The sequence below is a fragment of the Anser anser genome, assembly GCF_964211835.1.
Source record: "Anser anser genome assembly, chromosome: 4".
In the NCBI taxonomy this organism is placed as follows: Eukaryota; Metazoa; Chordata; class Aves; order Anseriformes; family Anatidae; genus Anser; species Anser anser.
In genome coordinates this window covers 28,876,837-28,884,821 of record NC_139724.1, presented here as the reverse complement: position 1 = coordinate 28,884,821, position 7,985 = coordinate 28,876,837, and the positions used below count along the sequence as shown (strand labels likewise).

The 7,985-nt window shown below is 42.9% G+C and overlaps 1 long non-coding RNA gene across 1 annotated transcript; it reads right to left on the bottom strand.

Moving 5' to 3' along the window:
• Window positions 1–666: 666 nt before the first annotated feature.
• LOC310898698 lies at window positions 667–4,880 on the bottom strand. Its single transcript, XR_014583558.1, has 2 exons — window positions 3,289–4,880; window positions 667–1,036 (listed from the first exon to the last, which is right to left on the bottom strand). It is a non-coding gene; the product is annotated as an uncharacterized lncRNA (long non-coding RNA).
• Between the last annotated feature and the right edge of the window lie 3,105 nt (window positions 4,881–7,985).

The following is a 7,985-nucleotide window of genomic DNA, read 5'->3' as shown; positions in this document are numbered from 1 at the left end:
CTAGATATACACAATAGAAGTAAGAAAGACTGAAGTCTACCAGAGGATGTTCTTTTTTATTACTATTTTATTAATTCCAAATATGTCTTGTACTGCAGGAAAACCCAGAAGATCACAGACACAGCAAACTTTCTTCACAGTTTAAAACTAAAGAAAAGGTACTTTCTAAATTATGCATCTCTGCAATTTATGTGGAAAACCTCTCTCTCTCTCAAAAAAGAGAAGTTGGTTTAACCTAATCTGAGCCATCCCCCATTTCCTTTGCTTGAGCACATCTGTCTCCAGTGTCGGGTTACGGCCCCAACTGGTAAGCATTCCTTCTGCTTGATGAACAGCTCACACACCATCTCCTTCCGGAGCACTGGCATCCCCCAAGCAGGAAATGCAGCTGAGCACAAAAAGTCAGGGAAACTGTTTGTTGTTGTTGTTGTTGTTTTTCCCCCCAAGAAAAAGCATAAAATGCAAAAGAGAATGAATGAGTTTTAATTTCTGTGTAGGATTTAGTTTCCAAGCACAGGTTAAAATCACAACAGAAAGTGCATCATATTCTCATGAAATCATAATTCTCAAGCTGATGAATTTTGTCTAGAAAAAGTAGTCTTCACAATTACAGTCAAGAAAGGAGGCAAACACTATATGTGGCTTCTGATTCTACACCCTGGTCTGAAAAAAAAAAACCATACCAACTATCCTGTATATCAGTGGCTGGCACATAGGCCCAATAAAACCATGAGATAATAAACCCAATGACATTTGTGGAAAAAAAAAAAAAAAAGGCATTACAACTACTTAAACGACGTTTCAAAATTTATCCCTTTGAGCATTTCTTTGCCAACTTTTTTCCCCTCAAGCAGCAACTCTTTTTTTTTTTTTTTTTTTTTTGATGCATAGCTCATAAACTATCTAGAATTTACCCTAATGACATTTGTCACTGGACTTGATAATTTGGATTACCAAGTAATTTTAGAGTCAATGTTCTATCCTGATCTTGTCTGGTTAGTGGAATAATTCCTCAAGATCAGCAGGATAGATGAATCTGGGGAATACAAAGGTAGAAAATTTGATTAGAAACTCTGACATTAAATCTTATCTGAAAGCTCTAAGTCAAAATAAATAAGAATTTTCATTTTTATCATCAGTCTGCTGAGCATTCTGCATGTCTTTGCGTAGCACAGCAAGCACAATAGAGATTTACAATGATCGTTGTATTTTTATAGCATCTTTAGGATAGAAAGATATATTATTCCAAGCAGAGAAACTGAGATAGAGAGACTGAAAGCAGCGTTTCCATATATAATGATCAATTCCTGTACTTGATAAGCTTTATTTACTATTTTATCCTGATAATACTCAAAAGCCGTTCTCAAAGATTAGCAAGATGCATTATCCTTTCCTAGAGTATGTGGTTATGTGCCAGCCTTAAAAGGAAAGGTAGGATTCAGAAAAGGAGTCTAACTACCAGTCCAATTGGGAATGCTTATTAATCCCTTATTAGTCCTTACGAGGGAGTGCCCAGTTATCATTTTCTTCTGTTATCATCCAGCTTTGCCTATTGATTTTCCAGCTCCTTCCCACTATTTCATCTCTCAGTATAACTCTTGTCATATATACCACCTGTCCTCAGACATCTTTCTGTAAAAAAGTATCTACGTTCTATTGCTTTCCAATTTCGCCAAAAAAATTGACTTCAAAACATAACAGCACTTGCTCTCTCACTTAAATTAACACAAAAAAAATTATATTTGAGAAAATAATTTGATATTCACTTTTCCCTTATTTCTCCCAATCTTCTTAGAAATGGCACAATGATATCATTTTTTTTCCCAAAAAATAATAAATAGGCTGTAATTGTATGGAAAATGTCATGTAGAACACTGTACATACCGTTTGAATTGATAAAGTACCAAATATGAGCTACTGAAATGTGTCACGCAGTCTTAACTAAAAGACAATGGCCTACGTCTTGCTTCTGGTTAACATTTGATGTACAGGAAAGGCAGTCCTAAATTTTCCTTGTTGTAACTTTTGACATAATTTCTGGTAAGTACTGACTGTGTTTTTCACTTTCTGAAAGTAATCTGATAATTTGACTATTTTGATCCTACCAAAGCGCAGGGAGGGAATGCAGTGCCTGCTGGCAAAATAGCAGCAATATAGGTAATAAATGATTAAATCATCATCCCTTTGATATGTTTCTTCCAGATTACAGAAGAGAAGGGCAGCTTTTGGCTCAAAGAACTACCACTTCCAGTTCATAAAGCACCTCGAGCTTTCCTATGTACTTTACATTGCCTTTCCTCTTAAGACAATTAAACAAAACAAAACAAACAAAACCCATCAACAACAACACAGATACAGAAAACAACAACAACAACAAAAACACAGGGCAGAAAAGGCTGAAATAATACATTGCTACATTTTGTCTGGTTGTCCTTTGCCTAATTTCAAGTAGTGGTATGCAATATGAACGTAAGTACCTGAAGGAAATCAAAAGAACAATTAATTCTAGAGTGAGACTATAATATATTTCAGAAATTGCTTCAGCAGGTAAGCATCCAAAAATCACTTCTAGCTCACATCAAAATTACAAGGAACCTGTGATTCACATGCTATAGTGACTTGGACTTTATTATTCAAATAAATCTCTGTAAGCTTTTGCACAGAGTAGCTGCAGAATGAATACCTCATACTATGCTAAGGTTAAAAAAAAAAAAAGTAAATATTGCACTTAAGTATCGTATCTTATTCAAATCCTTGTAAATGCTGTCTCCTCAGAATGTCTGTAAACTTCAACAAATACAGGTGTAGAAGAGGCCTAGACAGCCTGAGGGACTGGCAATGGTCTATGCATTCTTTTTACCCTTTTAACTATTTACAGAGTCCCTATCACTTTGAAGTGTTTACTACCTTTCACTTTAAGGTTATGAGTCTGAATCTAATATAGCTCAATGGTGATTGAAAGTCATCATCATTTACAGGGCCGTATGAAAGAGGTGGTCAGCATGTCCTAATTTGTGGTGATGTGTCCCTAAAGGCAGCCCAGTGGAGTGAGGTTTAGGATATTGAGGATGCAACTCTGACTGTCACAAACTCCCTGTGTGACCCAAACACACTGCTTCTCCACTGTCTCAGTTCCCTCTCCACCACCTTTATATCTGAGACACAAACATTCTTTAGGACAATTCTGTCACTGGCACCATGGGATCCCGACTTCAGTAGAGAAATCAAGGCATAAATATTAATTAGAAGTTTGGTATAAAAGCCAGAGATTGGACAGAGACAACATACCAACTTGTATGGATGAACACTGGGAAGCATGTGCTGTTTATGACAGACCAATGTGATCAATAAGCAGAGGGTTTCCCTTGTTACTCTTCTGTCAGATACACCTTCCTCAGCAATCTTTTTAAAGACAATTTTAAATGATTATAAAATTTCAAAATAACATCTAATAACTATGTGCTCTATGTATTAAAGCTGCAAGTTGTCTTTTAGTCCATATACACATGCTTTACCTAGACAAATCGAGTAACCCAGCAATGACGTAAAACCCTGTAAGAGGAGGGACTAGAATTTGCTATTGAGTTAAACAGGCTTTTAAAGAAAATGGGAAACCCTACAATGAGGAAAAAAAATACTGGGGTACTTGAATTAAAAAGGAGATACTTCATTCTTTAGAACTTTAGACCACTTTAGATGATACTTTTCTACTAATAGTAGTTCATATGTGCAGAAATGTACTCAATCCTGTCTATTTCAAACCACAATCCTTTTCCCCAAAGGCACAAATTCTCATTTGCCACATCCCTGGGTGGTGTACCCTGCCAAGAAACCTGCAGGTTGAAAAAAAGAAACAAAAAAAAAAAAAAAAAAAAAGGAACGGGTCAATTTGTCACTGACTCCAGTAAGTCACCAGATTTCAAACCCATCGCTTCTGTAAAACATTTTGTGAGGTTTGTCCATCTCCTCACGTCCATCTTCTCCTCAGGGTGCGTACCTGCACCGCCATCTTCTCACAGCACCTCTCGTCAGCGTAGGTTGTGAAAGTTAAAGCTAGCTATCCCTGTCATCTCATAAAAACATACCGCAAGGCGCAGGTGGGTTTATGTACACCTTAGGTCCTACCTAAGCTTCCCCCAACGTCGCTTTGTTGTGCCTGTCACACGGCAGCACCCCCCCCCCCTTTTACCCCACTCTGTGGAGAACAAAAAAACCACCGAACCCCCCCAAGCTCACAAATTAATTCCAGAATATTCTGAGCCTTTAGAAACGCTTGCTAGCACAAAAGGCTCCCATTAGCCTTAACTGCGAGCAGTTCCACTTCGAATGGGCGCCGCTTCGCAGCTACTTGAGGGCGGCGGGACTCAGCCCGGCCGTGCCCAGGCCGGGGACGCCCGTAAGGGTCGGGGGGCCCCGGGGGCCGCTTCCTGCCCCCGCCGGGGCTTTCAGCATGTGGGGACGGCATGGGCAATGCGAAGTTTAAACAGTTGCAAACGGAGGAGGGCAGAGCGGGTCTCGTTTTGCATATTTTTTTTCCATGCCTGGGTTGAATTTAAAGGGGAGCGGAGGCATTGTTCGGGAGGCTCCTTGCCCCGAACGCCTTGACGGGAGCTGGTGTTTACACGGGCTTTTCATCCCCGCATTGTTTGCTTATGGAAAATAAGGGGGAGTGACAGGAAAAAAAAAAAAAGAGGAAAAAAAGAAGAGGAGGGAAGCAAGGCAGAGGGAGGCACCGGCCGTCCCGTGTGGCCATTAACCCGGCTGGGGAGCGGGCTGCCCTGCGCTGTGTGAGACGGCCGGACGCAGGGCGCTGCTCTCCCTGTCCTCCGCTGCCCGGCGCCCCACCGGCACCCCCCGGCACCCCCCGGCACACGGGGCCGCGGGGATGAGGCTCCAGAGGCTGCTGTGCCTCGTCGTCGTCCTGCTGGCCAGCCTCCTGCGCGCCACCGGCCAGAGGCCAGGTAAGCAGCCCCTCGGCGCGTCCTCTCGCTCCTCTTCCCCTCGGTCCCCCCACGTCTTTCTGCCGGCCGGGGAGGCAGGTGCTGCTAACCCGCTCCAGGAGCCCGGCACCCCGAAAATAGCCGAGGCGATAAGGGGGCTGTGAGGGAGCGGGTCCCAGCCGGTGGGACGGGATAGGACGGGACGGGGCGCCCCTTTTGCAACGGGGGACCCCCGACTCTCTGCCTTCTTCTCCCGCAGCCAACGTGGCCCTGTGCAGGAAGCTCCACCGGCACGGCTGCTCCCACCGGCGGTTCATACCGCTCCACTCCCGGGTGCCCTTCCCCTGAGCCCCCCGGCCGAGCTCGGGCAAGGTAAGGCGTGTGTGGTCGCTAGCACAGCCAGGCGCCGGCGGGGTGCAGGCACCGGCCCCGCCGCAGCACTTCTATGGAGAAACCGTGTGGGTTGTGGCCGGCGCTCGGCGGAGTAAGCGCGTTTGCTAATTGCACCTACGTTTCCAGACGCTTCAGGGCGCGTTTTTACTAACCAAACCACAGGCTTGGTTTCGTCTGGTCTCCGGGCTCGAGGGATTTGTGCCGAAAATAGGGCTTTGGCGAGGCGCGGGGTACGTGCGCTTCGCCCAAACCTGCTGGCGGGAGCCCAGCCCCGCCAGGGACGTGGCCTCGCAAGCCCTGAGCCCAGCACCAAGCACGGGTCTGTGAGGTAAACTGAGGCAAAACAGCCTTCAGGGAGGCACAGAGCGAGCCTGAGGGAGGCACAGAGCGAGCACTGGAGCCTGTGAGGTAAACTGAGGCATAACGGCCCCCAGGGAGGCGCAGAGCCCTGACTGGAGCAGGAGGCGGCTGGGCTTTCTAGCCACTGACTGCTGTCAGTAACATGAAGGTAGTGGCACTTACCCACTTCAAAGGGGACTGTAATTCTCGTCAGTGAAAGACTTTGAGATCCTCGGATGAAAGGCTATAGAAGTGCAAAACATTAATGCTTTATAGCTGATGAGGGCATATACATTCAAATAGTAAGTGCCTGTAGAAGCACACAGGTAGCATATGCAAATAGGCTAGGCATCAAAAGAAAACCGAGGCGCTCTTGCAATTTAAGGATGAATAAAACATGCAGTCAATAGTTTTGCATCTTGTAAACTCCTTATATATCAAAATAATGTAGCCCCAGGCTCGAGAGCATCATAAGTAACTGATGGCACAACCTGTGCTCTGTGGAGCCAAGATGTTTCGATTTACTAAGCAGTTAACAGTGAAAAGGAGACCGAAGTCAAACTTTTAACAATGCTACACCAAGAATCTTTGTCAATGCAGAAACTGCCTTGCTTAAAGAGCCTGTAGCCCTCCCGAAACAACCATTCAAAAAGGTACCATTCTACCGTATAGTGCTGTCCTATAAACACATGGAAAGTGCATATGGGATGTTAAACTGACAAATTTCAGAGACTCAAGAAAGTTTATCATATCTTAGGTTTAATCTCAGTCTTGCTGCAGACTAAGTGGCAGAACTACAAGTAGATAGGGATGTGTGAAGAGGATGCTTTACTACTGAATGCCCTGTCTCATTGTGCTCATTTCAACAAGAGGCAGATTAAATGAGATTCCCTCATCAGTTTAAATATAAATCTAAAAAGACGGATAATCAGATCAATTCACTTGGCATGCAGAAACTAAATGAGCTGAATGACAGGGACAGTGGAATTTAGGTTCAGGGATTTCTTGAATGACTTCTGAATGGCTTGCTTCAGTTTCTAAAAAGTAATTTAACCTCCCTTCTTGCAGTTCAACTGTCAGTAGTCTGGGGATTGTCTGCCTGGAGAACACTTACATTTTTTCTAATGTCCTCTGAAATGTTATATAATGCACTTTGTTTGAGACTGCATTAGTTGCATGATACATATGCACTTACACTGGAATTGTTTTCCCAAGAGAATATCAATCTAAAAGCTATTTTCATAGTTGTCTCCTTTTATGTAGGGAGCTGATTTCTTGTAACGAAAGTCAGTGATGAAGCGAAACAGTGTAGTTATTAATACGTAATATATTTTGTAGGCATTTAGTTAAAAGAGAATTCTGTTTTATAAAGTTGTTTAGAAATCCCTAAAGCTTGACTGGGGAGTAGGGGCTGACAGGCACCTGAACTAACTCGGTTAACTCCAGTCAGCATTGTGGGTGCTCAGCTTCTTTATCTTAAGCAGGATTTACCATCTACATTTACATTCCCTTCCAGTTTTAGTGCTAATTCAGCAAATATTTACATGCCTGGGTAACTTGACTCACTCAAGTAATCTTACTGATCTCAATGGAGTTGTACATATGGATAAAGCTATTTGCAGATGCAAACAGGGTGGACCCTTAATCCTGAATTTCAACAGGTAGTTGGAAACGTAGCAGCCTCGCTTTTTCACAACATTTGAAGTGATGAAGCGATTGAACTTGATTTTTCATCATTTACATACAGAAAAATTGGGACAAAAAGATGAAAAAAACAAAAGCTTTTGGCTTAAGTTTCCCAGTTATGAGGAATTTCCTTAGATTTCAGCCATGCATTTCATAAATAATATATTGTATTTTGAATAAGATATTGGATTACTAAATCTCTCATTAATAGCTATTTCTTTTGCTTTCTTTTTTTCCCATCAATTTCATAATGGGCTTTTCAGTGTTTTGAAGGTGGAAGCTGCAACAACTAAACTGATAGAGAAGTAAGTACAGCTCAACAACAGCTGACCTGATACAGCCACAACAGTCCTGTTTTGAGGCAATCCATCTGAAATGAACATTTTCAACAGTCCTGTGTGTCACATTCTGCAAGACCTGGAACAAATGCCCATGACTCACATCCTAGAAGTGGGGGGAGGGAGAAATGGTGGTGATGGGAAGATGTACCTGAAACTTACCTGGTTGAAACATTTCATACAAATTCTTTGAATCTCATAATGATCGGTGGAAGTTAAAGACCAAATCAAACATCTGATACCTGAAATGGATTTCCCATGATCTTAAGAAGGCTCTGTCCAAGGGGGA